The sequence below is a fragment of the Orcinus orca genome, chromosome 5 (genome assembly GCF_937001465.1).
Source record: "Orcinus orca chromosome 5, mOrcOrc1.1, whole genome shotgun sequence".
Taxonomy (NCBI): Eukaryota; Metazoa; Chordata; class Mammalia; order Artiodactyla; family Delphinidae; genus Orcinus; species Orcinus orca.
In genome coordinates this window covers 35,488,571-35,516,053 of record NC_064563.1, presented here as the reverse complement: position 1 = coordinate 35,516,053, position 27,483 = coordinate 35,488,571, and the positions used below count along the sequence as shown (strand labels likewise).

At 37.2% G+C, this 27,483-nt stretch overlaps 1 protein-coding gene and 1 non-coding gene across 3 annotated transcripts in view; one reads left to right on the top strand and one right to left on the bottom strand.

The window, feature by feature from the left end:
• The window catches only part of TMEM108 (transmembrane protein 108), a 373,023-nt gene that overhangs the window by 74,859 nt on the left and 270,681 nt on the right, over nt 1-27,483 (top strand). The window lies entirely within an intron of this gene.
• On the bottom strand, nt 18,601-18,707 carry LOC117196304 (U6 spliceosomal RNA). Its single transcript, XR_004476426.1, has one exon. It is a non-coding gene; the product is annotated as a U6 spliceosomal RNA (small nuclear RNA).

Genomic DNA, 27,483 nt, shown 5'->3' with positions numbered 1-27,483 from the left:
GCCACTGTGTTCTCCTCCTAAACTAATTCCAAACCATTTTTATAGATCTGTGCTAGCAGTTCATCACACAAAGAGTTTTTGCATGGTTCATGGTGCTAGGCAGTACATTAACACTGTATTTGAGTGTTTGGCTTGGAATAAATATTGACATTGATAACTCTTTTTAAGGACATTTCTGATTGATAATAGACATTTCAATAGCTGCTTACTAGATTGAACCCAGAATCATATAGCTGTGGCATTATGACAGTCCTTGACATTGCTGTTTGGGACCAATGAGGAAAGCTTACTGTGTCATTAATATTGGTTGTGCCATGGCCACAAATGCCAAGAACAACCATCCTAAGTGTGCAGCCCTGGTCATCGTGCACACTGATGCATGGGAGATAAGAATGATGTCAGTTTTCTGGTCAGTTTGCCAGCTTATGTTCTGTGCCTTTTCTGTAATTTTAACATATCATTATATTTTGAATTTTTTAATTTAAAATAGATTTTAGTTCTTTTAAATAAAATGCATATGCATCCTATTTTGGGCCAGTAATTAATTCATTTTTATAGCTTTATTTGGTCCACTTTAATCTGAATGTGCCTCATAACCTTTTATGGTGCCCTATGGTGAGATAAGTTTGGTGACACCAATATAAGTTGTCATTTCATATGGATAGTGTCTGAGTAAACAGTGAACTTGCCAAGGAAAGAGAAGAGAGAAGAGGTTCAGGAGTCGCAGAGTCTGGCTTAATGAATATCTACCTTCCTTAATCTCAGATTTGTACTAGACCCCATGGTTCAGAGGTGCAAGCTAGCTCTCATTTCCTGACTCTTGGGGGAAAAAAGCTAACGGTCTGGTTAGAAATCTTGTTTATTCATAAGCTGACCTGCTGAAGGTAGTCTGAGTATCTTGAAGAGATGGAAAACAGGTCTGTTGTCTGGCTGCTTACCAGCATTTGGTAAACATTCCAAGTTCAATCAAATGTCAGTTTAGCATGTGTTCAATATGTAGATTAATTCCTAAACCAAAATACACAAAAATGAAAGGCTCAACTAATGGAATTTAAAGGCAAGTTCATACTCTGCCAGCTTTGTAGGCTGAGCATAAGCAGCAGATTAAAATGAGACCAGTGAAGGTGAAGAACATGGTAGGGATGCAAGAAGGTGGCCTTACCTTATGTTCTTATGTTACTGAAATCCTGGAGAGCTTGTGGCCTAATTAGAAAATGAAACATTCATTACCTGAGAGGGAGATATTGCTTTTAGAACAAATAGATCTCTAAAATCCTTCATATAAAGCATCAGGAGCCAGGCAAAATGTTGTCAGCGAGCATTTCTGAACTCTCTGGCATCTTAAGGCAGTGCTGTGATTCTCATTGCTTGACAAATATAACAATTCTTCAGGAGAGTCTTTTCTCCCAACTTAATTTTAAAAGGAAATTTCACTTAGCTGCTGCTTTGTTAGGGTCCAGTCTGTAAGGATTTTGAGGTCCATGTATCATTGGCTCATTCCCATGTCAGCTCTGGGCAGTATGACTTTGGGACAAAACTGTCAATATGCATCAATAAGTCATTTCCCACCATTATAAGGATATTATATACTCATATATTGCCAAATAAAGCTTGATAAGTCAATGCCCTACCACTCTTGTACTAATTCTGTAAGAAATTCCAAAGTTTCATTGCAAGAGTGAGGTGAAGCAATCATCCATGCAGTCAGCATCCAGAGAAATCCATTGGTTAACAATTTGGAGTTTTTCTTTCCAGTATAATTTACATGCATATAGGTATGTACTTTTTATTTTATAAAATTGGGATCATACTGTATAAAAGAATATGTGCCCTACATTTTCACACAACATGTAACTTACCATGTCATTAAATGTTCTTTGAGAACATGAGCTTTTAAGGACAGAATAGTTTTCTGTGGATGTCCCAGAATTTACTTGCTAATGTTCTCCTTTTGTTAAATGATCATTATCTGCTGTTTTATACTTGTGTAAAACAATGATGGTTATCCTTGCACATTCGACTAGTGTTTGTGAATTTTTTAGGATAAATTAATGTAAATAAAGTTATTGGTTAAATACATACATTTTCAATAAACATTACCACAATGCTTCCAAAAAAGCTGACTCTAGTTTATATTTCATCTAGGACTATGAGAGATTGTTTGTTTCAGTGTGCTCCACCAACACTGTTACTGTTAAAAATTATTTTGCAGATTCATAGATAAAACATGGTATCTTATTTTAATTTGTATTTTTTGCCCAAGAAATTGAATTTTTCCATATATTTGTGTACTTGTATTTATTATTGTTTTGGCTTATTCTGTACTCTACAGAGTGGTTCTCATTGCAGATTGGCTTCCCATATCGGCATGAGTGATGGGACAATTATACTTTATAACTAACCACAAACCCAGGCAAAGGGCAGCCATTCTTATGGATCGGTTTATTAGATCAGCCAATGTATCTACTATTGATTGATTGATTGATTGATTGATTTGGCTGTGCCAGGTCTTAGTTGCAGCATGTGGGATCTAGTTCCCTGACCAGGGATTGAACCCTGGCCCCCTGCATCGGGAGCGTGGTGTTTTAACCACTGGACCACCAGGGAAGTCCTAATGTATCTACTTTTATAATAATCTACTTAATGCACATCTGTCATAACTTTCTGTTCCTTATTCTTTTCTGGACGTTTATTGATTATGGTACATAATATGGTATAGTAAGATCATTAAAAAAACTATCTGATGAGTGGAATAGTTTTTCGTATTATGAATTTATGAATTCATTAGTATCATACTTTTAAAACTGTCTGTTTTTTTAAATACTACTCTTAACTTATTCACCATCAACCTGGTCAAATTCTTTGGCTTGAAGAAGACTGTGAAATCATCAAGATCATTTTCTGCCTTTAGGCAAAGCCTAATCAAATTAGGCTGAAGAGGCAGTAGAGAGGAGGCACTATGTTAAGTCTGGAGGTTTGGTTTTGAACCCTGGCCCTTTGAGTGACCTTGGCCAAGCCAACTTCTCTGAGCCTTAGAGTCTCCATCTGTAAAATGGGAATAATAATCCCAACTTTACTCACCATAAAAAGTATTCATTAAAGAAAAGATATATATATATATATATATATATATATATATATAAAATACATAAAATATTGTGTAAACTTTTACAAAGTATGATAATATACGGAATTGTATAACTTTTTCTTTTTATTTCAATAAGGAATTCAAATTCATGGGCCCAGCACGCTTCCTCTGTGCTACTCTGCTACCTGGAATTCAAATTCATGAATTGTATAAACGTTGACTGTTTTGTACATGGCCTTCTGGTTTACAGGCCCCAAAGTTTTATACAAAGTTTGGCTCATACCTGAAAGAGCATACTCCCTAATTCTCTATATCTACTAATCTTCTCTTTCTAAAAACTCTGAGAAAGAGATACTTCTCTAATTTGAGAGTCATCTAAGAACTATCATGGTAGCATAAGAACACAAACATATCATGCTTGTTTTGATCCTCTGAAAATACACATTATTCAGTACCTTCTCTTGCTAAGTTTCAACTGGTCTGTCCCTGTATGATAATAAAATACTGAGTCTATAAAGTATGGTGACTTCAGCAATACTTACAGCTTCAAAATTACAAGGCATACCTTGGGAGGAGGCTTGTGGCTTTTTCCTCTGACACCAAGCTAATGATGGCAGGGAGGGGAGCCAGGAAGAAACAGTGCATCATTTGAGCCTTGAATTTATAAACAATTAAGTGATGGAATAAATCAACTTCATTTCAGATCCAGACTGGTAAGGAGTCAGGTATGAAAAGTCAGCAGAATTCTTTCTCATTGATTAGTTGGCATACTAAGAGTGCTGTGAAACATCTCCATTGTTTCCTGAACTCCAGGGTCTAGGACCTGCAGCTTATAGTATTCTCAAGCCTCTTTTACCCAAGTGATATTTAAAAGTTTTCTATCAGATTTTAAATTTATAATGTGCTTTAGTTGTACAATTTTAAATATACCAAAATATTATAATAGTTCACTTTTTAGAATCTTAGAAGTTTTTAAAATAGCATTTGTTATTTTTTTTAAAAAATAGTTTTAAAAATAGCATTTTAAAATAGCATTCTAGGGCTTCCCTGGTGGCGCAGTGGTTGAGAGTCTGCCTGCCGATGCAAGGGACACGGGTTCGAGCCCTGGTCTGGGAAGATTCCACATGCCGCGGAGCAACTGGGCCCATGAGCCACAACTACTGAGCCTGTGCTCCGCAACGAGAGCCCGCGACAGTGAGAGGCCCGCATACCGCGATGAAGAGTGGCCCCCGCTTGCCGTAACTAGAGAAAGCCCTCACACAGAAACGAAGATCCAACACAGCCATAAATAAATAAATAAATAAATAAACTGAAAAAAATATCATTCTACAACTGCAACACAGTGGCAATTATTAGTTTTTAACTTTTTTAAAAACATGGTTTTACAAAGTGTAATCATAGATTGTATTTACTACTGTAACTTGGATTTTTTTCCCTTAACATTAAATCCTAAAAAATTTTCCTAATTCACAGTGTAGTCTTGTTATTAATTACCAAGATGATGTTAGTAGCAAATTCATTTTCCATCAAGTGATCATACCTTTAACCATTCTGTATTGTAGGATCTGTCCATAGCTTCTAATTCTGTAGTACTTTTAAAAAAAAAATCAGGGGTGATATTATTATTATTATTTATTTATTTATGGCTGTGTTAGGTCTTCATTTCTGTGCAAGGGCTTTCTCTAGTTGTGGCAAGCATGGGCCACTCTTCATCGCGGTGAGCAGGCCTCTCACTATCGCGGCCTCTCTTGTTGCGGAGCACAGGCTCCAGAAGCGCAGGCTCAGTAATTGTGGCTCATGGACCCAGTTGCTCCACGGCATGTGGGATCTTCCCAGACCAGGGCGCGAACCCGCGTCCCCTGCATTGGCAGGCAGACTCCCAACCACTGTGCCACCAGGGAAGCCCTGTAGTACTTTCTGAAGATATATTTATATTATAATGCGTTCATTCATAAAGCATCAAATTTTTAAAAGTAAAAAGGGAAATTTTGTAGAAAGAAATGGCACAAAGCTTGGAAGTATCTAAAAAAGTTCACTTAGACTTACCTGAAAAAGTTGTTCCGTCACATCAGTGGCTTGGGAGGAAGAAGATAATCTCACTTTTAATATTTTATGTTTGTAGGTAAGGATTCGAGAGGTTGAAGTGAAATCCCACTTGAGGTGGGGAGCTGGAACTGTCCCTGATTAAAGCCTGAACCCTGAGCACACTATGCTCTTGGTAAGGGGAGTAGAATCCTCCTCCCACCTGGCCAACGAGGAGAATAGCAACAAAGCTTGCTCCCCAGGCCCTAGGTGGGCAAAGTCCCGAGGCAGAAAATCTGCTTCTGGAACTGGTTCTGTATCTTTATTATGTATATAACCTTGGCCAAGTCATTGTTTCTCTTGGCTAGTTCCATCTTATGTGAAAATAGAGTCAGAACAGATAATGTCTAAGATACTTGCCAACAATTCTAATTCTGTGATTTTTAAACATTCATCTGCTCAACGCTGCTCTGAATGGTCTGGAATCTGGGGAAATTTATATGACTTACCGAGTAGAGGAAACTTAATTCTGATGGAGGCAGAAATTTCTAAGAACAGATAGATAGAAGGCCCAATGCAACTTGGTTTAAAATATTTTTTATGTTTTTCTTGGCGTTTCATGTTTACTGTTAAGACAGCTTATCTTTCTGAATTGGAAATCTGGCTATCAAGCGAGATGTTTTCAATTCACTTAAACTCAAGTGGTGGATGGCTGACTGCTTTTCTGCTGGTTCCATTTTATCCCGCTGAGAAGTCAATCCTTGGCCATCCATGAACCTTCTATTTGCATTTATAACAATAGTAATTAATGACAGTGAGGGGAGTTGATGCGTGAAGCAGGCACCTTGATAGCTAAGGTCTTAGAAGCTTGAGTTGTCATAGTTCATAGACCACTATTGTATAGATGGAAATATTGTAGCCCAAGGTTCCAGTTAAGTTCTTGTTTCCAAAAGGAGCTTCTTTCATGATGTGGAAATATGCAGGTCTGTGTTTCTTAACCTTCTCATATCCCATGTCTCTTCTGATTAATCTCAGAGTTGATCATTCTCCCTTTCTTCCTCTAGTCTCATGTGTACACATACACACATGAGAGATGCTCCTAGCTAGCTTGATAGCCCTTGGCACACATGGAAAAAATGCTACATTTATTCATTTCAGTGTAACTTGGTCATAGTCTCAAATCAGCCACTTACTAGCTCTGTGGCCTTGGATAATTTATCAAACTCCTGTTTTCTCTTCTATAAAATTAGGGCTCTTTGGCTAGAGAATCTCCAAGATCCACAAAATTATACTTTCAGAAGCAGAAGGCCTGAGACATAAATAAGCACAAGCCTGGCCCCAGGCACATTGGTAAAGCAAGACATGCTACCTGCCTCTGGAATTTCCTCCTTTTTACACACCTCATCATTCACTTTCCCCGCTTCCATTCCCCCAAGCGTCTGGCACCAGCAGAGTTCTGCTGCTTCATGCTGGCTGGCTCCCTTAAGCAACAGGTTAGCATTTTTAGGCCATTTCTCCAGCCATCTCTCCCACTTGGCATATTCATATGCTAGCCATCCTTCAACATTCAGGTTAAATGCCTTCTCCATGAAGCCGTATTTGATCACCTCATCTATAATAATCTCTCTTATCTACTAACTTCCATACTAATAGCATTTTAAAAATTCATGGTATTTATTCCTGTTTTGTAGATACAAATAATATTTCTTTTAATGGATTATAGTCTCTCTCTGAGGGCAGAATTTATGTCCCAATTCCTGGTACATCTGTTAAACAGAATGAAGGAGGCAGTGAGTGAGTGAATGAGTGAATGAATTCATCACTGTATCCCCACTTGGTACTACGGTGTTCTGTTAGTAGATCCTCAAAAAAGTGTTGATAAATGAATAATTCCACTTTTCTTATCATTCCCTTAGGCCCTTTCTAGATAACTAGCTTCTTATTTTCTGATTAATGAAGAGGTTATTAATAGCCGACAGCCTGATATGTTGCCTCTCAGAAAGGAATTTGTGTTCTAATAGCAGATTCAAAAGGCCTGACTCATTAATGGTGTGCATTTCAGATAATGGACTAGAAGAGGTTTGTGGGAAGTGTGGGTGCGTATAGTCAGAGACAGGAGGTGGTTCCATCTACTATGCATGTGCCTGCCTCTCAGCCCCAGTAGAAAGCTGGTCTGATTTATGTGTATTAACTTTTAATTCATTATGTAAAAACAAAAATTCTCCACAGAACACTTAATAATTGTGGCAAAGCTGAAAGCCAGCTGCTGTTTTGTTCTCTTGCAAATATTCTTTCCATTCAACTGCAGTTTTCTCTCTTTTGCCATCTTGGCCCGTGAATCTGTAAGCTATGCTAAAGAAAGAGGACTGTCTGAGGTTATCCCAAAGAATGAAGACCTGGTCTTCATAACCTCTTCCACAGTATCTTCCTGGAGCACATGAGCAGTGTTCACTTATATTCACTCTTGAGGATGCAGAGGGTGGCATTTTTCAATGCAACTGGGAGATGAGGGAGTCTCTTAGGATGTCTCTACTAATGAGCAGTACAGTCTTTCTTATTTCTTTGGATTTTGTCTGAACGGCCTCACCTCAACCAAGCACACAATTCTGATGGTTCTGCCTTACCCGGCAGTATGCACTGTCTTTCCTCTAAGGTATATCAAAGGAGAGAATTGATGGTAAAGAGCAGTGCAAATTCTGCAGGCCTCCTTGTTTTGTGACTGCTTGTTCTCTTATTTAATTCAGTCACTACGGTTTTCTGTGGATTATATTTCTCACATTTTAGAAGACCAAGTATATTTAAATAATTTGGTGTAAAGCCCAGCAAAGTACCGTGCGTGAACTGACACTGAATAAATAACCAGTGGGGAGAAAATAGAGGTTTGCAAACATGACAACCAAGAAACCAGGGCACAATTCAACTTAACCTTGAGCAGTTGGCCCTCAGAGGAAATGTCGAGGTGTCTCCGTGGAGGAGATGCCATTGTCTGTATTTGTAATGCAAGTATCTTCCCCATTCTTTTCTCCATCAACCCCACTGCATGTTAGGAACATTGTGTATACATGAGGGGAAAAAACTAAAACTTGGTTAAATTGGCTATTTCAAACAATGTTATTGAAGTTACTTAGAGGCCATGATAGTGGGTCATCATGGGAGCAAGATACAGCCTTTGATCTGTCTTCAGAATGCAGTGTGTTTACAAAAGCAATCACTCAAGGTTAATAGCCTGCATCTGTGGTGTTTGGTAGTTAAAGAATCAATTTAAATGTCTTATGCAAAGGAAAACCTTAACAATGTTTTGTGGTGGTTAATGCATTTCAAGTATACTTGAGATTTAAGGAGCAGACAAAAAGGAAAAGAAGTGGATTTCTCATGGTTTAGACTGGTGGTGAAAACCATTTTTTTAAAAATCTAATTTCTTTAAAAAATTTTTTTATTCAATTTATTTAAACTTATAAAAAAGTTCACCCATTTCTCCCACCACTTACCCCCTGCCTCTTGCAACCACCAGTCTGTTCTCTGTATCTATGAGCTTGTTTTTGTTTTGTAAATTCCACATATAAGAGAGATCATATGGTATTTGTCCTTCTCTGAATTATTTCACTTAGCATAATGCCCTTGAGGTCCATCCATGTTGTCGCAGATGGCAAGATTTTATTCTTCTTTGTGGCTGAATAATATTCTATTGTATGTATACACACCACAGTTTTTTTTTAACTACATAATCTTTTTTTATTTACTTTTAAATTAATTTAAATTTATTTATTTTTGGCTGGGTTGGGTCTTTGTTGCTGCACATGGGCTTTCTCTAGTTGCGGGAGCAGAAACTACTCTTTGTTGTGGTGCACAGCCTTCTCATTGTGGTGGCTTCTCTTGTTGCAGAGCACAGGCTCTAGGCACATGGGCTTCAGTAGTTGTGGCACGCAGGCTCGGTAGTTGTGGCTCACGGGCTTAGTTGCTCCATGGCATGTGGTACCTTCCTGGACCAGGGCTTGAACCCATGTCCCCTGCATTGGCAGGCAGATTCTTAACCAGTGTGCCACCAGGGAAGCCCCACGCACCACAGTTTCTTAATCCATTCATCCATTGATGGACACTTAGGTTGGTTCCATATTTGGCTAATTCTGTGATGAACATAGGGGTAGCCGTATCTTTTCAAATTAGTATTTTCATTTTCTTTGGATAAATACCCAGAAGTGGAATTACTAGATCATATGGTGGTTCTATTTTTAATTTTTTGTGGAACCTACATACTGTTATCCATATTGGCTGTACCAATTTACGTTCCCACCAACAGTGCATGAGGGTTCCCTTTTTTACAAATCCTTGCCAATGCTTTTTATTTCTTGTCTTTTTGATGATAGCCATTCTAAGAGGTATAATGTGATATCTCATTGTGGTTTTGATTTGCATTTCTGTAATGATTAATGATGTTGAGCATCGTTTCATGTATGTGTTGGCCATCTGTATGACTTCTTTGGAAAAAAAAGAGTCTATTCAGCTCTTACGCCCATTTTTAATTGGATTGTTTGAGTTTTGTTTTTTTTTGTTTGTTTGCTATTGAGTTGTATGAGTTCTTTATGTATCTTGGATATTAACCCCTTATCAGATACATAGTTTGCAAATATTTGCTCCCATTCTGTAGGTTCCCTTTTCATTTCTTGGTGGTTTCCTTTGCTGTGCAGAAGCATTTTAGTTTGATGTACTCCCACTTGTTTATCTTTGCCTTTGTTCTTTTGCATTTGACATAGATTCAAAAAATCATCACCAAGACCTATGTCAGTGAGCTTACCACTTGTGTTTTCTTCTAGGAATTTTATGGTGTCATGTCTTACATTCAAGTATGTAATCCCTTTAGGGTTAATTTTTATATATGTTATGAGATAGTTGTCCAGTTTCATTCTTTTGCATGTAGTTATCCAGTTTTTCCAGCACCTTTTATTGAAGAGATTGTCCTTTCCCCATTGTATATTCTTCAGCCCTTTGTCATAACTTAATTTACCATATATGTGTGGGTTAATTTCTGGGCTCTCTGTTTTGTTCCATTGATCTATGTGTCCTTTTATATGCAAATACCATACTGTTTCAGTTACTTTAGCTTGTAATACAGTTTGAAATCAGGGAGTGTGATACTTCCAGCTTTGTTATTCTTAAGATTACTTTGGCTATTTGGGGTCTTTTATGTTTCCATACACATTTTAAGATTATTTATCCTATTTCTGTAAAAAATGCCATTGGAATTTTGATAGGGGTTGGATTGAACCTGTATATTGCTTCTGGTAGTATGACATTTTAACAATACTAATTCTTTCAATCCATGAGCATGGAATATCTTTCCATTTATTTGTGCTGTCTTCAATTTCTTTCATCAATGTCTTGTGGTTTTTAGTATAGAGATCTTTCACCTCCTTAGTTAAATTTCTTCCTTGGTATTTTATTCGTTGATGCTATTGTAAATGGGATTATTTTCCTAATTTCTCTTTCTGATAGTCCATTATTACTATAAAGAAATGCAGCTAATTTTTGTGTATTGATTTTTTGTCCTGCACCTTTACTGAATTTGTTTATTAGTTCTAACCATTTTTTGATGGAATCTGTAGGGTTTTCTATGTATAGTATCATGGCATCTGCAAATAGAGACAAGCTTACTTCTTCCTTTCCAATTTGGATGCCTTTATTTATTTTTTGTCTTGCCTAATTGCTGTGGCTAAAACGTCCAATAGTATGTTGAATAAAAGTGGCTGGAGTGACATCCTTGTCTTGTTCCTGATATTAGAGCAAAAGATTTCAGCTTTTCACTATTGAGTATGGTGTTAGTTGTGGGCTTGCCATATATAGCCTTTATTATGTTCGGGTATGTTCCTCCTATACCCGCTTTGTTGAGAGTTGTTTATTTTTTTATCATAAATGGATGTTGAATTTTGTCAGATGCTTTTTCTGCATCTATTGAGATGATCATATTTATCCTTCATTTTGTTAATATGGTGAATCACACTGACTGACTTGCAGATGTTGAACCATCCTTGCATCGCTGATAAATCCCCTTTGATCATGGTGTATGATTCTTTTAATGCATTATTGAATTCATTTTGCTAATATTTTGTTGAGGATTTTTCGCCTATGTTTATCAGTGATTCGGGCCTGTAATTTTCTTTCTTGTATGCCATCCTTGTTTGGTTTTGATATCAGGGTAATATAGACCTCGTAAAATGTATTTGGAGGAGTTCTCCCATATTTTGAGGGAGAGTTTGAGAAAGATTGGTATTAATGCTTTGAAAGTTTTGGTGGAATTCACTGGTGAAGCCATCTGGTCCTGGAGTCATGTTTGTTGGGAGATTTTTGATTACCAGTTCAGATGCCTTGCTAGTAATTGATCTGTTCAGATTTCCTATTCATCATGATTCAGTCTTGGTAGATGATATGTTTCTAGGAGTTTATATATATTCTAGGTTGTCCAGTTTGTTGGCATGTAATTCTTCATAGTAGTCTCTTATGATTCTTTGTATTTCTGTGGTATTAGTTGTAACATCTCTCCTTTCATTTTTGATTTGTTTGAGTCCTCTCTTTTTCTCTTGGTGAGTCTAGCTAAGGGTTTGTCAATTTTGCTTATCTTTTCAGTGAACCAGCTCTTAGTTTAATTGCTCTTTTCTCTTGTTTTTTAAAGTCTCTATTTCATCTATTTCTGCTCTTATCTTTGTTATTTCTTCTACTAACTTTTGGCTTCATTGGTTCTTCTTTTTCTGGATCCTTGGGGTGTAAAATTAGGTTGTTTATTTGAAACTCGTTTCTTGAGGTAAGCATTTATTACTATGGACTTCCCTCTTAGAACTGTTTTTGCCACATCCCATAGATTTTGGATTGTTGTGTGTCCATTTTCATTTGTCTCCAGGTATCTTTTGATTGCTTCTATTTCTTTTTTAGATTTTTTTTTTTTTGATGTGGACCGTTTTTAAAGTCTTTATTGGATTTGTTACAATATTGCTTCTGCTTTATGTTTTGGTTTTTTGGCCCTGAGGCATGTGGGATCTTAGCTCCCCGACCAGGGATTGAACCTGCACCCCCTGCATTAGAAGGCGAAGTCTTAACCACTGGACTGCCAGGGAAGTCCCTCTTCTTTGATTGCTTCAGTGACCCATTGCTTGTTTAGTAGCATATTGTTTAGCCTCCAAATGTTTGTGGTTTTTGCAGGTTTTTTTGTTGTAATTGATTTCTAGTCTCATACTGTTGTGGTCAGAAAAGATGTATGATATGATTTAAATCTTCTTAAATTTATTGAGACTTGTTTTGTGACCTAGCATGTGATCTATCCTGGAGAATGTTCCATATGCACTTGAAAAGAATGTGTATTCTGCTTTTGGATGGAATGTTCTATTTATATCTATTATGTCTGCTTGGTCTAAAGTGTCATTTAAGGCCAGTATTTCCCTATTGGCTTTTTGACTAGGTGATCTGTCCACTGATGTAAGTGAGGTGTTGAAGTCATCTCCTATTATTGTGTTGCTGTCAATTTCTCCCTTTATGTTTGTTTATATTTGCTCCATCTATTTAGGTTCTCCTATATTGGGTGCATATATTTTTACAGTTGTTATGTGTTCTTGGGTTGAGCCCTTTATAATTATGTTATGTCCTTCTTTGTCTCTTGCTAGTCTTTTTTCTTTTAAAAAAAAGTCTATTTTGTCTGGTATAAGTTTTGCTACAGCTTTCCTTTTGTTTCCATTTGCATGGAATACCTTTTACAAACCCCTCAGTTTGTGTCTTTCTATCTGATTTGTCTCTCTTGTAGGCAGCATATAGATGTGTCTTGTGTTTTTATACATTCAGCCACTCTGTCTTTTGATTGGAGAATTCAGTGTGTTTACATTTAAAATAATTATTGTTAGGTACATGGTTATTGCCATCTTGTTAATTCTTTTGCTGTTTTTGTAGTTCTTCTCTGTTCCTTTTTTAATATTTTAATTTTATTGGAGTGTAGTTGATTTACAATGTTGTGTTAGTTGCACCTGTACAGCAAAGTGATTCAGTTGTACATATACATATATTCATTCTTTTTTTGGTTCTTTTCTCGTACAGCTTACCGCAGAATATTGAGTAGAGTTCCCTGTGCTATACAGTAGGCCCTTGTTGGTTATCTATCATATATATAGTAGTGTGTGTTTGTTCATCCAAGCTCCTGATTTATCCATTGCCCTGACGTTTCCCCTTTGGTGACCATAAGTTTGTTTTTGATATCCATAAGTCTGTTTCTGTTTTGTAAATAAGTTCACTTCTATCTTTTTTTAAAATTAGATGCCACATATGCGTGATGTCATATGATATTTGTCTTTCTCTGTCTGACTTACTTCACTTAGTATGATAATTTCTAGGTTCACCCATGTTGCTACAAATGGCATTATTTCATTCTTTTTTGTGGCTGAGTAATATTCCATTGTATATATGTACCACTTCTTCTTTATCCATTCCTCTGTCAATGGACATTTAGGTTGTTTCTATGCCCCAGCTATTGTAAATAGTGCTTCAGTGAACATTAGGGTGCATATATCCTTTCAGATTATTGTTTTCTCTAAAGATATAGCCAGCAATGGGATTGCTGGATCATATGGTAGTTCTATTTTTAGTTTTTTAAGGAACCTCCATACTGTTCTCCATAGTGTTTGTGCCAATATACAATCCCACCAACAGTGTAGGAGGGTTCCCTTTTCTCCACACCCTCTCCAGTATTTATTGTTCGTAGACTTTTTGATGATGACTATTTTGACCGATGTGAGGTGGTACCTCATTGTAGGTTTGATTTGCATTTCTTTGACAGTTAGTGCTGTCGAGCATTTTTCATTTGCTTTTTGGCTATCTGTCTTCTTTGGAGAAATGTATATTTAGATATTCTGCCGTTTTTTGATTGGGTTGTTTATTTTTCTGACATAGAGCTGCATGAGCTGTTTGTGTATTTTGGAGATTAATCTCATGTCCGTCACTTCATTTGCAAATATCTTCTCTCATTCTGTGGGTTGTCTTTTCATTTTCTTGATGGTTTTCCTTTTTAGTGCAGAAGCTTTTAAATTTCATTAGGTTCTATTTGTTTATTTTAGTTTTTATTTTCATTATTCTAAGAGGTGGATCAAAAAAGATTTTACTGTGATTTAAGTTAAAGAATGTTCAGCCTATGTTTTCCTCTAAGAGTTTTATTGTGTCTGGCCTTATGTTTAGATCTTTGATCCATTTCGAGTTTATTTTTCTGTATGGTGTTAGAGAGTGTTCTAATTTCATGTTTTTACATGTAGCTCTCCAGTTTTCCCAGCACCACTTATTGAAGAGACTGTCTTTTCTCCACTGTATATTCTTGCCTCCCTTGTCATAGATTAATTGATCATAGGTGTGTGAGTTTATTTCTGAACTTTCTGTCTTATTCCATTGATCTATATTTCTGTTTTTGTTCCAGTACGATACTATTTTAATGACTAGCTTTGTAGTATAGTCTAAAGTCAGGGAGTCTGATTCCTCCAGCTCCATTTTTCTTTCTCAAGATTGCTTTGGCTATTTGGGGTCTTTTGTGTTTCCATATAAATATAAAAATTTTTGTTCTAGTTCTGTGAAAAATGCCATTGGTAATTTGATGGGGATTGCATTGGATCTGTAGATTGCTTTGGGTAGTATAGGCATTTAGACAATATGGATTCTTCCCATCCAAAAACATGGTATATCCTTTCATCTGTTTGTGTCATCTACAATTTCTTTCATCAGCATCTGATAGTTTTCAGAATAGAGGCCTTTTGTCTTCTTACGTAGGTTTATACCTAGGTACTTTATTCTTTTGGATGCAATGGTAAATGGGATTGTTTCCTTAATTTCTCTTTCTGATCTTTTGTTGTTAGTGTATGGAAATGCAAGAGATTTCTGTATATTAATTTTGTATTCTGAAACTTTACTGAATTCATTGATGAGCTCTAGTAGTTTTCTGGTAGTATCTTTAGGATTCTCTATGTACAGTATCATGTCATCTGCAAACAGTGACAGTTTTAATTATTCTTTTCTGATTTGGATTCCTTTTATTTCTTTTTCTTCTCTGATTGCTGTGGCTAAAACTTCCAAAACTATGTTGAATAATAGTGGTGAGAGTGGGCAACCCCTGATCTTAGAGGAAATGCTTTCAGTTTTTCACCATTAAGGATAATGTTTGCTGTGGGTTTGTCATATATGGCCTTTATTATATTGAGGTAGGTTCCCTCTATGCCCACTTTTTGGAGAGTTTTTATCATAAATGGGTGTTGAATTTTGTCAGCAGCTTTTTCTGCATCTATTGAGATGATAATATGGTTTTTATTCTTCAGTTAGTAGTTAATGTGGTGTATCACACTGATTGATTTACGGATATTGAAGATTCCTTGCATCCCTGAGATAAATCCTACTTGATCATGGTGTATGATCCTTTTAATGTATTGTTGGATTCGATTTGCTAGTATTTTGTTGAGTATCTTTGTATCTATGTTCATAGTGATATTGGCCTGTAATTTTCTTTTTTTGTGGTATTTTTGTCTGGTTTTGGTATCAGGGTGGTGGTGGCATCATAGAATGAGTTTCGGAGTGTTCCTTGCTCTGCAATTCTATGGAAAAGTTAAAAAAGGGTAGGTGTTGTAATTATACCCCAATAAAGATGTTAAAAAAAAAAAAGGGTAGGTGTTAACTCTTTTTCAAATGTTCAATATAATTCACCTGTGAAGCCATCTGGTCCTGTACTTTTGTTTGTTGGAAGTTTTTAAATCACTGTTTCAATTTTAGTACTTGTGTTTGGTCTGTTCATATTCTCTATTTATTCCTGATTCAGTCTTAGAAGGTTGTATCTTTCTAAGAATTTGTCCATTTCTTCTAGGTTGTCCATTTTATTGGCATAGAGTTGCTTGTGGTAGTCTCTTATGATCCTTTGTATTTCTGCAGTGTCAATTGTAACTTCTCCTTTTTCATTTCTTCTTTAATTGATTTGAGTCCTCTCTTTTTCTTGATGAGTCTGGCTAAAGGTTTATCAGTTTTGTTCATCTTCTCAAAGAACCAGCTTTTAGTTTCATTGATCTTTGCTATTGTTTTCTTCGTCTCTGTTTCATTTATTTCTGCTCTGATCTTTATGATTTTTTCCTTTTACTAACTTTGGCTTTTGTTTTTTTCTCTTTCTCTAGTTGGTTTAGGTGTAAGGTCAGGTTGTTTATTTGAGATTTTTCTTGTTTCCTGAGGTAAGATTTATTGCTATAAACTTCTCTTTTAGACCCGCTTTTACTGAGTCCTGAAGGTTTTGGACCATCGTATTTTCATTGTCATTTGTCTCTAGGTATTTTTTAAATTTCCTCTTTAATTTCTTCAGTAATCTGTTGGCTGTTTAGTAACATATTGTTTAGCTTCCATGTGTTTGTGGTTTTTTCCCCCTGTAATTGATTTCTAATCCCATAGCGGTGTGGTCAGAAAAGATGCTTGGTATGATTTCAATTTTCTTAAATTTACCAAGACTTGATTTGTGGCCCAAGATGTGATCTCTCCTGGAGAATGTTCCACGTGCACTTGTGAAGGAAGTGTATTCGGCTGCTTTCCGATGGAATGTTCTGTAAATATCAATTAAGTCCATCTGGTCTAATGTGTCCTTTAAGGCCTGTGTTTCCTTATTGATTTTCTGTCTGGATGATCTGTCCATTGATGAGAGTGGGGTATTAAAGTCCCCCACTATTATTGTGTTACTGCCAGTTTCTCCTTTTATGGCTGTTAGCATTTGCCTTATATATTGAGGTGCTCCTATGTTATGTGCATATATATTTATAATTGTTATATCTTCTTCTTGGATTGATCCCTTGATCATTATGTAGTGTCCTTCTTTGTCTCTTGTAACATTCTTTATTTTAGAGTCTATTTTGTCTGATGTGATTATTGCTACTCTGGCTATCTTTCGATTTCAGTTTGCATGGAATAGCTTTTTCCATTCCTTCACTGTCAGTCTGTATGTGTCCCTAGATCTGAAGTGGGTCTCTCATAGAGAGCATATATACAGCTCGTGTTTTTGTATCCATTCAGCCAGTCCATGCCTGTTTTGGTTGGAGCATTTAATCCGTTTACATTTAAGGTCATTATTTTTATTTTTATTTTTTTATTTTTTATTTATTTTAATTTTTTTCAGTATGCGGGCCCCTCACTGTTGTGGCCTCTCCCGTTGCGGAGCACAGGCTCCGGATGCGCAGGCTCAGCGGCCATGGCTCACGGGCCTAGCTGCTCCGTGGTATGTGGGATCTTCCCGGACTGGGGCACGAACCTGTGTCCCCTGCATCGACAGGCAGACTCTCAACCACTGCGCCACCAGGGACACCCCTAAGGTCATTATTGATATGTATGTTCCTATTGCCATTTTCTTAATTGCTTTGGATTTGTTTTTGAAGGTCTTTTTTCTTCCTCTTTTGTTCTCTTCTTCTGTGATTTGATGTCTATCTTTAGTGAAGTGTTTGGATTGCTTTTTCTTTTTTGTGTGTATATCTATTGTAGGTTTTTGGTTTGTGGTTCACATCAGGCTTTGATATAGCAGTCTATATATAAACAAGATTGTTTTAAGTTGCTGGTTTTTTAATTTCAAATGCCTTTCCAATATCCTGTATTTGTACTCTCCTCATGATTGCTGGGTTTGATAACAAATTTCTTTGTGTATGATTTCCTACCTTTATCTTTTCCTTTACCGGTGAGCTTCCCCATTTGTAATTTTCTTGATTCTATTTGTGGCCTTTTCTTTTCTACCTAGAGAAGTTCCTTCAGGATTTGTTGTAATTCTGGTTTGATGTTGCTGAATTCTCTTAGCTCTTGCTTGTCTGTAAAACTTCTGATTTCTCCTTTGAATTTGAACGAGAGTCTTGCTGGGTAGAGTATTCTTGGTTGTAGCTTTTTCCCTTTCATCACTTTAAATATGTCATGCCACTCCCTTTTGGCCTGCAGAGTTTTTGCTGAAAAATCAGCTGATAACCTTATGTGGGTTCTCTTGTATGTTATTTGTTGCTTTTCCCTTGTTGCTGTTATTTTTTTTTTAATTTTTATTTTTTGATAAAATTTTTATTTTTAATTTTTATCAGTTTTATTATTATGTGTCTCAGCATGTTCCTCCTTGGGTTTATCTTTTATGGGACTCTCTTTGCTTCCTGGACTTGATTGAGTGTTTTCTTTCTCATGTTAGGGAAGTTTTTGTCTATAATCTCTTCAAATATTTTCTCAGTCCCTTTCGCTCTCTCTTCTCCTTCTGGGACCACTATAATGCGAATGTTCGTGTGTTTAATTTTGTCCCAGAGGTCTCTGAGACTGTCTTCATTTCTTTTCATTCTTTTTTTCTTTTCTGTGGCAGTGATTTTCACCATTCTGTCTTCCAGATCACTTATTCATTCTTCTGCCTTAGTTATTTTGCTATTGATTCCTTCTAGTGTATTTTTCATATTTTTCATTCCAGTTATTGTATTGTTCATCTCTGTTCTTTAAACCTTCTCTTTGTTAAAAATATTGAACACTTCATGAATTTGCATGTCATCCTTGTGCAGGGACCATGCTAATCTTCTCTGTATTGTTCCAATTTTAGTATATGTGCTGCTGAAGTGACCACATCTGTTCCTTTTGTCTTTTCTTGCTCTCTTCATTTGTTGTTTGACTTTCTTTAGTGGTTACATTTATATTTATTTCTCTTTGTCTTTTTTGTATTTACTGTAGGTTTTTGCTTTGTGGTTACTGTGAGGCTTACATATAATAACTTACACTCTGTTTTAAGTTGATAACAACTTAAGTGTGTTCCCACTTTAAAATCAACATTTTTACTTACTGTCCCCCTACATGTTTTATGTTTTTGATGTCATATTTTTACATCTGTTTATTTTGTGTATCCCATAACTAATTATTGTAAACATAGTTACATTTACTACTTTTATCTTTTAACCTTTACACTAGCTTTATAAGTAATTAATTATTACCTTTACTATATGTTTACTTTTCCAGTGAGATTTATTCTTTCATATGTGATCTTGTTACTAATTAACTCCCTTTTGAGTCTGTTTTTTCACCTATAAAATGGTATGATGATGTCTTCATCATAGGAGCTAAATTTATGTATGAAATGTATGTGAGGCTGCTTTGTAAATTATCAGCTACTTTATAAGTTTATTGTAAAATGGAAATATCCTTTCATGTCCAGTTTTTGTCACTTTGCCTTTCTGTTTATCTAGTAATCACGTATGCGTATAGATGGCACTGAGAAGATTGCTTTAAAATTACTTATTATGTCATTTTATTAATATATATTATATTTATTATTACCTATTTTATTGTTTTACTACTATATGAATGTTTGACTTCTATGTAGAATTTATTTATAGTTTGACATCATTTGGTAATTATCCAGAGACACAGACATGGTTTACTGTTACTTTTTTATGACTAGATCTATTAGTAAAGGGAGTAAGCCTCACCATATCCATTACTCTGTGCGGATGCTATGATTAACTCATCCATGACTTTATAAAGAGCTAGCCGTGGATTCCCAGTGTAAGAATATTTGCTTTAGGTTTCTTACCTCAACCTTCTGGTTTTAATTTGATTCAGTCTGAGAAAGGCAAAGTAAATCAAGGACAGAACAGGCCTACTTTGTGAGTTTGGATTGAAAAAATGAGAAATTCAGCCTAGACACTTACCAGTGGGGATATGTGATGTAATCAGTAAAATGGTGAAGGGTTCGGATTTGTTCAGTACCCCAAAGGAGTCTTCTTTAAAACTATAAATATGCATTAGACTTAGATTCCCCTATCTAGTCCACCAAATATGAAACCAGGAAGTAATTTTTTCTAATACTTTTCTGATTATAGCAGTAATATGTGAGGTGGAAGAAATCTAGAAAGTACACTTGAGCTCAGTAAAGAAAACAAAAACCCTATGACACCACTTCATAGAGATCACTGTTGTTATTTATAACCATAATCACTGTGAATAGCCTTAAAAGCTTTGTTTTGTGTGTGTTTATACCTATATCTAGATTTCATATGTAGTTGTGTATATAACTTTTGATTTGCAAAATTGAAATCATAGTGTTTTTATTACCTTAATTAAAAATATTTCCTCATTGTCACATGTATGTGAAATATTCACTATTTAGATGAACCATAATTTATCTGTGCCCTGTTTTTGGACATTCTAAGTTGGCCCCCAGTTTTTGCTCTTATGTGTAATGGGGGAATGAAAACAGTCTTATATGTAAAAATTGGTGTGAAATTTGCTAATTATTTTATGTGGATAGGACCTAAAAATGGAATGTCTGGGTCAAAGTTACCTATAGTTTTAAGGATTTTTGAAACATATGCCAGATGTTGTCCATAAGAGTCCAATGAGAGCTCCCATTGCCATACCACTTCACCATTGTCTTACCAGCTCACCAGGTACTGTTTACTTTATGCACTGACTACAAATTATGTTCCTCTCACTATCCCAGCCTTAGTTAAAGCCTCATCATTTCTTCACAGGTTCACTTCAACAGCCTCTAGTCTTGACTCCAAAGCATTCTCCATGTTTACATGATCTTTCTCAACCTGGAATCTTATCACATCAATGGCTTCTCTATAGTCTGTATGTGAACCTACATATTCCAGCATGTGTGCAGAGCTTGTGGTTGCACTGCCACAACCTCTCTAGCCTCATCTGTAGATACTTGCCCACTTACAGTCTTGCCTTCAGTCCTCTTAAATTATGGTGGAAGCATTCTGATCTGAGACATGATTTTTTAATAAAAAATATTGGTTAAAATAGGGAGACATAAAAGTGATATAGTAAAAATGTTTATTATAACTTAAAACATATGTTCACATTTGTTCATCAGTCTTTTGATGTAGGGCCAAAGCCTTTCCCTTGAATGTGGCTCCACTCATCAAAGTACCTCATCAGTTTTCTTGTGTAACCACACCCATAATATGTCACTTATGAGTTCCAGTTTGAGTTTCTTTCAAGTAGAATGAATGAAAGAGCAGAATCTGATAGGTTGTTATGGTGTATCTTCCAATCTTTTATGGCTATCTCACTCACTTGTAATTTGACAGTAATTTTTTGGCAGCTAGTTTTTTTGAGTCTTTCCAAAGGATTCAACCTAGTTTTCTTAGAAACAATAACTCTTTTGGTTCACCCTCATATTTCATTGGCTTATATAATATTTAATTAAATTACACAATGTCTAATTAAATTAATTAGATTCTAAGGCCAAGCATAACTGACATATACATGTTGGGAACTAATATAAATGACCCTTAGCGAGCATATCCCTCAACTGGGGGGAGGCATCAAGTGCCCTGGTCTACTGGAGAGAAACCATCAGTATTGGGCTTGAGTGTCAGTATGCCTTTCAGAGAGGATGGAGAGTGTTAATTCAGGAATGAGTTCAGTAGAAGTCAGTGAAAGAAGTTTTTCACTGACAGTTTTTCACTGTGTTTACAGCTCCTTAAGTTAGTCATAGCCTCTCCCTTCTTTATTTTTGGCCTGTTATTTGCTCTCAGATCCTTACAAATTGAATTTTGGTATCATGGCTTCTTCCAGAAACCTTTTCTTCATAGACCCTCCCCTTCCAGATAGTTGTTCCCCTGATTTTCTCACTTAGTGCCCCATGCTATAGGTTAAAGTATCCCTATATTCAACTGTGAGCCCAGTGAGACCAGGGCCATGTCATTTATCTCTGATTCCATGGTCTTGACTTTTAGAAAGTATTGGATAAGTGAATTTGATTTTGCTTTTTCAGGAAGGTGGGGCAAGTTGAAAAATATAATTACATATCCTCATTATTAAGATATGTTTAATGTTTCTGAAATTTGAATAGGACTTATAATAAATGTGTTTGTTTATAACCTCAGTAGCTGTTATTGAATTGATGGTGTATCTTAAACATCAAAGCAATGAAACTGGGTTAAAAAAGCGAGATCACTTCAGGGACAACAATATTCTTCCATAACCACCCCTCCATGCTGCTGTCAGAATCTCTGTTCTGGGCCAATGCAGCATTTCTTTTTGATGTCTAAGTTCTAAGGGTGGCTCAAGGTGGGGATGCTGTGCAGCCCGTGGGTGACAACACAAAGACTGGAGTCAGAGTACCTGGGTTCAGATCTTGGCCCTGCCTCATACTCTGCGCCCTCGGACAAGTCAGGGCCTCCCTTTTCTCACCTATAAAATGGAGAAAGTCATAACTTTTAAATGATCCATAAAAGCCACTTAGAGCTGCTTGGCACATTCTGTGCCTTCAAGATAAGTTAATGGTTGCTATTGCTATTTTTGTGATACCAAAGAATTCATAAACGTGATCCTATAAATAGTATAATCACAGAAGGATTTATAAAAATGCTTTCATAAATAGTAGCATCCCTTCTAATCCCTCACTGCAAGGAATTCAAAGAGGAAATACTAGGTGGGTAGATATTTGAATCTGGAATCTACCATTTACCAGCTGTAACATTCTGGACTATTTTCTTAACATCTCTTAGTCTTGATTTCTCTACCTGTAAAATAGAGATAATGACAATGCAAGACTCAGCGGGTTATTATGGATATTAAATTATAGGATGAATGTAAAATATGGCTCTTGGAAGATAATAACTGCTTGATAAATGGTATCTATCTCTGGCAGTTATAATCAGTCACAGATTTGGTATGCAAAATAGAACTTTATTTGTTTATAACTGAATTTTCTCACCTCTTGAGCCTCCATTTTCTCCATTGGCAGGAAATGAAATTTTGCCAATTTAATGGTAAATTCAGAGACTTCCAGACACTTCCCCTCAATCTCTAGTTTGAGTAGATACTTAGTTGATTTGGGATTCTTTCCTTTTGCCTCTTACTTTACTTCTCCCTTAGGGTGAGGTTCTGGGGATTAGGTGTTATTCTGAGATCTGTGACACTTCCATTCAGATATAGGGTTTCCAATGGTGTTAGCTCTGCTGAGTGCACAGCTGAAAGTTTTCGTTCTGCCTCCTGGCCCCAGACCCTGCCGATACCTCTGGTTCCTTGGAGCCTGGTGCACCTGCTTCATCTCTGATACTTTGAGGGAAATTCTTGTTTCTCCATCACCTCACTGGAGAGTGCAGACCTGTACAGTGGCCCCCATGCATGTCCATGCTCCCCCTGTGCTGCCATGGCTCTTCCATCCCTCCAGACCCTGCTGGGTGCTGAGTTTCTCTCAGCTTCTGAACTCACCTGGGGTTTCTTTTGCTCCGTCCGCCATCTACATGGGCTTGGCTCAGAGTGCAGATGGGGAGAGAAAGGCTCTATTTCCTTCTCAGAAACCCATAATGGTATTTAACTCTTATTCTTTGCATTAGTTTTCTATTGCTGCCATAACAAATCACTGGACATTTAACAGCTCAAAACACCACACATTTATTATCTCACAGTTCTGTAGGTTATAAGTCTAGGGTGACTTGGCTGACTTCTCAGACTTGGGTTTCACGAGGCCAAAATCAAGGTTCACTTCAGGCTTACCAGGTTGTTAGAAGAATCCAGTTTCTTGCCTTTGTAGGACTGAAATCCCCATTTCCTTGCTGAATGTTAACTGGGGGTTGTTCTCAGCTTCTTGTGGCCACCCACTTTCCTTGGCTCGTGGCTCCCTTCTTTCATCTTCAAAGCCAGCAATGGTGGGTTGAGTCCTTCTCAGATTTTGAATCTCTCTGACCTCCCCTTCTGTCTCATCTTTTCTGCCTTCCTTTTTCCATGCATCTCTCTGACTCTTCTGACTCAGGTGATTACACTGGACCCACCTCGGTAGTATCCCTGTCTTAAGGTCAGCTGATGAGTAACCTTAATCCATTTGTGAAGTCCCTTCAGAGCAATACCTAGATTAATGGCTGGATTAGTAGCCAGGAACAGGAAATGTCGGTACATCTTTAGAATTCTGCCTATAACACTCTTACCCCAAATCTCCCTTGACTCTTCTCTGTCAGTGGGGGGATAAACTGGCTAGGCATGTGTTCCTCAAAAATCATCACTTATCCTAGGAGCTCAGCTTTTGATATCTAAGAAATGTTCCAGAGTGCCAAATTATTTTTTCTATCATAGGCTTCAAGATGCTCTGGATGTCTTTCACTAAAATTAACCTTTCTCTCTGTTATATCATGTGTATCCCATGGACAGTGTGTACAGAAAGGCCTCCCTGTCTCTTTGGATGGTGGTTAAAGGATAAAATCATGCCAGTTTGGTTAATCAAACATATATTGACTATTCTGTAGACAGTGGTATGAGAGATTCTAACCTCAAGGAATTTATAACCTAGTAGGAGTGAGTTTCATTTAAATAAATACTTATAATAAATGCACAATGTGAGAAGACTGTGTAGGAATACACATGGTACTGTCAGAACCTAGAGGAGGCTGGGACTTTCAATTGAGAGGTGAAGGTTTAAGAAACAGTGGCGTATAGGCAGGCCTAGAAGAAAAGTGGTGGCTGAGAAATAATTTTACATGCTTGCAATCTGTGAAGTATTTTTCTATACTGAATTTCATTTAGTAATCACAGTTACTTTTTGCAGTAGGGATTGTAGTATTTGTGTTACAGATATAGGAGGTAAGGCTGAGAAACTTGCTCGAAATCAGATTCCATCTTTGACTGAGACTGAACCCTTGATCTAACTCCAGATATGTGCTTTTTTACTAATCACATTAAGATGAGCGGGGGTGGGGGGATGAGGGGCAAATCATGTGGCGAGAACTGGGTAAGCAAAGGTAGTAAGGTGGCTAATATGGTGTGTACAGTAGCTAGCCTTCAATAGCCTCTTATGATACCCATCTACGGGTATTGACACCTTTGTATAGTCCCCCACCGAACTGGATTGGGCTGGCCTGTGCAACCAATAGGATATTACAAATGATGATGTGTGATTCTGAGGCTAGGTCAAAACAGACCTTGTAGCTTGCAGCTGGCTTTCCTGAGTCTCTCGCTCTGAAGGGAAATAGCTACCATGCCCTAAGAGAGCAGCGTCCCTCTGGGGAGGCTCACGTGGCAAGGCCATAGGAAAGCCATCTTGGCAGCAGGTCTTCCAGTCCCAGTCAGGTCTTCAGATGACTGCATCCCTGTGGGAGACCCTGAACTAGAATCAGCCGGTTAAACTGCTGTCAGATTCCTGACCCACAGAAACCGTTGTGAGGTATTTATTGTTGTTTTAAGCTACCAGGTTTTGGGCTAACTTGTTTCACAGTAATAGGTAACTAATACAGCATAGGTTTTAAAAGAGTAAGTAATTAATCTTATTTAACTAGTGTTGAACAGATGGTAAGAAACCTGCCCTGCAGTCTAAGAACCTTAGTGTTTATTCTGTAAACATGAGGGAGACACTGAAGGGTTTCGAACAGAAGAGCGCTTAGAAAAATAGAATATTGGAGAGTCTCTTATGTATGGAATATTTACAAATTAACTGACTTCCTTGCCATTTGGGCCTGGAAAGCAGTCACTGAGGAGTTAAACATCTTCTAAATACTTCCGTCTCATCTTTTTCTGAGTCTGAAAATCTGTATCTCACTCTTTGAGTCCTAGGAATCATATTTTATTTTTATTTTTCTAATTAGTGGAGAGCTTCCTACTTCCATCATTCCTGCAAGGCTAGCATGAGCCCCTGAAAGATGTCTTGTCCTAAGAGTGTGATATAGGCAGACCCATGGGTCACCACCAGAAGAAAGTGTACGTGGTGTGAGCATGTGAGTAGATTTCAGCCAAACATAGGAACAGGGAAAAGTGTGTAGTAGAAACTCTGATCTGGAGCCTCTGTTCTCTGGCCTTCTGGTGCAGTCACATCCTCGGTTAGCTCTGCCTGAAGCTTGGGGGCAGAATGATACAGTGGAAAGTACAGTATATTAGAGAGTCTGAAGAGGAAAGTGCGAGTTCTCACTGTGCCACTGACAAGCTGTGTGATCTTGGGCAAATATCGAATCCCCTGGGTCTCAGTATCTCTGCCCGTAAAATGAGGAAGGGTTGGATTAGATGATTCCTAAGGTTCATCCTAATTACAATGTTCCATGACTTAGGATTCCTTTTATGTGATATCTCCATCAAAACTGGGAGAGTTCAGAGTGATAATCTGACTATTTCTAAAGGGAATAGGACAAGTACCATAACCAAAAATGTTCCTTGGAAAAGTTTGTATTGTTATTAGACACAATGTATATCCGTTTGCTTAGTTTTCTGTGTAACATGAGTATTCCTTTGTAATTATAAGAATTACTTAATTTCTAAAAGGTTTGATTTCCCACCATAGAGGTTATGGTGGGAAAAATTAGAAATGCTGCCTGCCATTCATGCATTAACAATACATAAGTCAGTAAATGAGTCCGTGCCATAGGTATTGTTCAGTGTGATTTCTATTCTGTTTAATAATTGCAATTTTAATTGATAATTGTGATTTATACCATCATCTTAACACCTTACAGGAGGTGCGGCCCCCTGCTTACTAATTTAGACTGATCTTAGTTTTGGTTTTGGTGCAACATTGGTATGTAATAGGATGCTTGGAAATTGCAGTTTGTAGCTATTACAGATTTTCTTTTCAGGATTGGTAAGTGGAGACACCCCTTACAGAACCCTACAGGGTAATGAAATCCATTAATTAATCACAAACCGTGTATTCTAGCTTCCATTGTAATTGTAAATCTTTTTCACCAAGGCTGTTTTGCCCACTTTTTTCTCTTTCTCCTTTTTCCCCCATCCATCTCTCAGAAGACTGGTGAAAATGCAACCAGGTAAGCAAGCAGATAAATGAAAACGAAGAAAATCAAGTGGCCAGATGTTTTAAGAGCTACATAAACTCAAACTCTGGTGATTCTGGAGTTTATCGGCATGTGGGGAGGGGAGGGGAGGGAGGGAGGTCACCAGGTACAGTAGCTTGCCCTGTCTGAGCATGTAACCCCAACTTCAGACACTGGCAGACAGGATGACAAGCAGAAGTAAATAGTTGGTGCTGGGTGTATGAAAGGAAGTATTTTCACATCAGTCCTTCCACTGTGGACCCTATTTACACACTCCAATAGGTTATTTTTTTCTTTTTCTAGACTCCTTTCATTCTAAGAGGATTACACCCTCCATTGCTTTCGGTCCACAAATCCTCCAATGCCATTTGATCGGCATGTTTGTGACATTTTTGTTTGGATCAGGATTTGACCATACCTCTAGTGGTCTGAGGAGGGTGGCAAGTGTTGCTGGGTGGCCAGAATAGCCAGAGGGTGGTGTGAATTCATTGCTAAATTGTAGAACAGTGCCAGAAGGATGCTGAGATTCTTCTTTTATTCGTTTCAAAACCCTGACTTGAAACAGATACAAACTCCTTAACTTACTGATGCAAAACTCTATCTCCTAAGGCTGTGGTTTTTAAACTTGAGTTACCAACC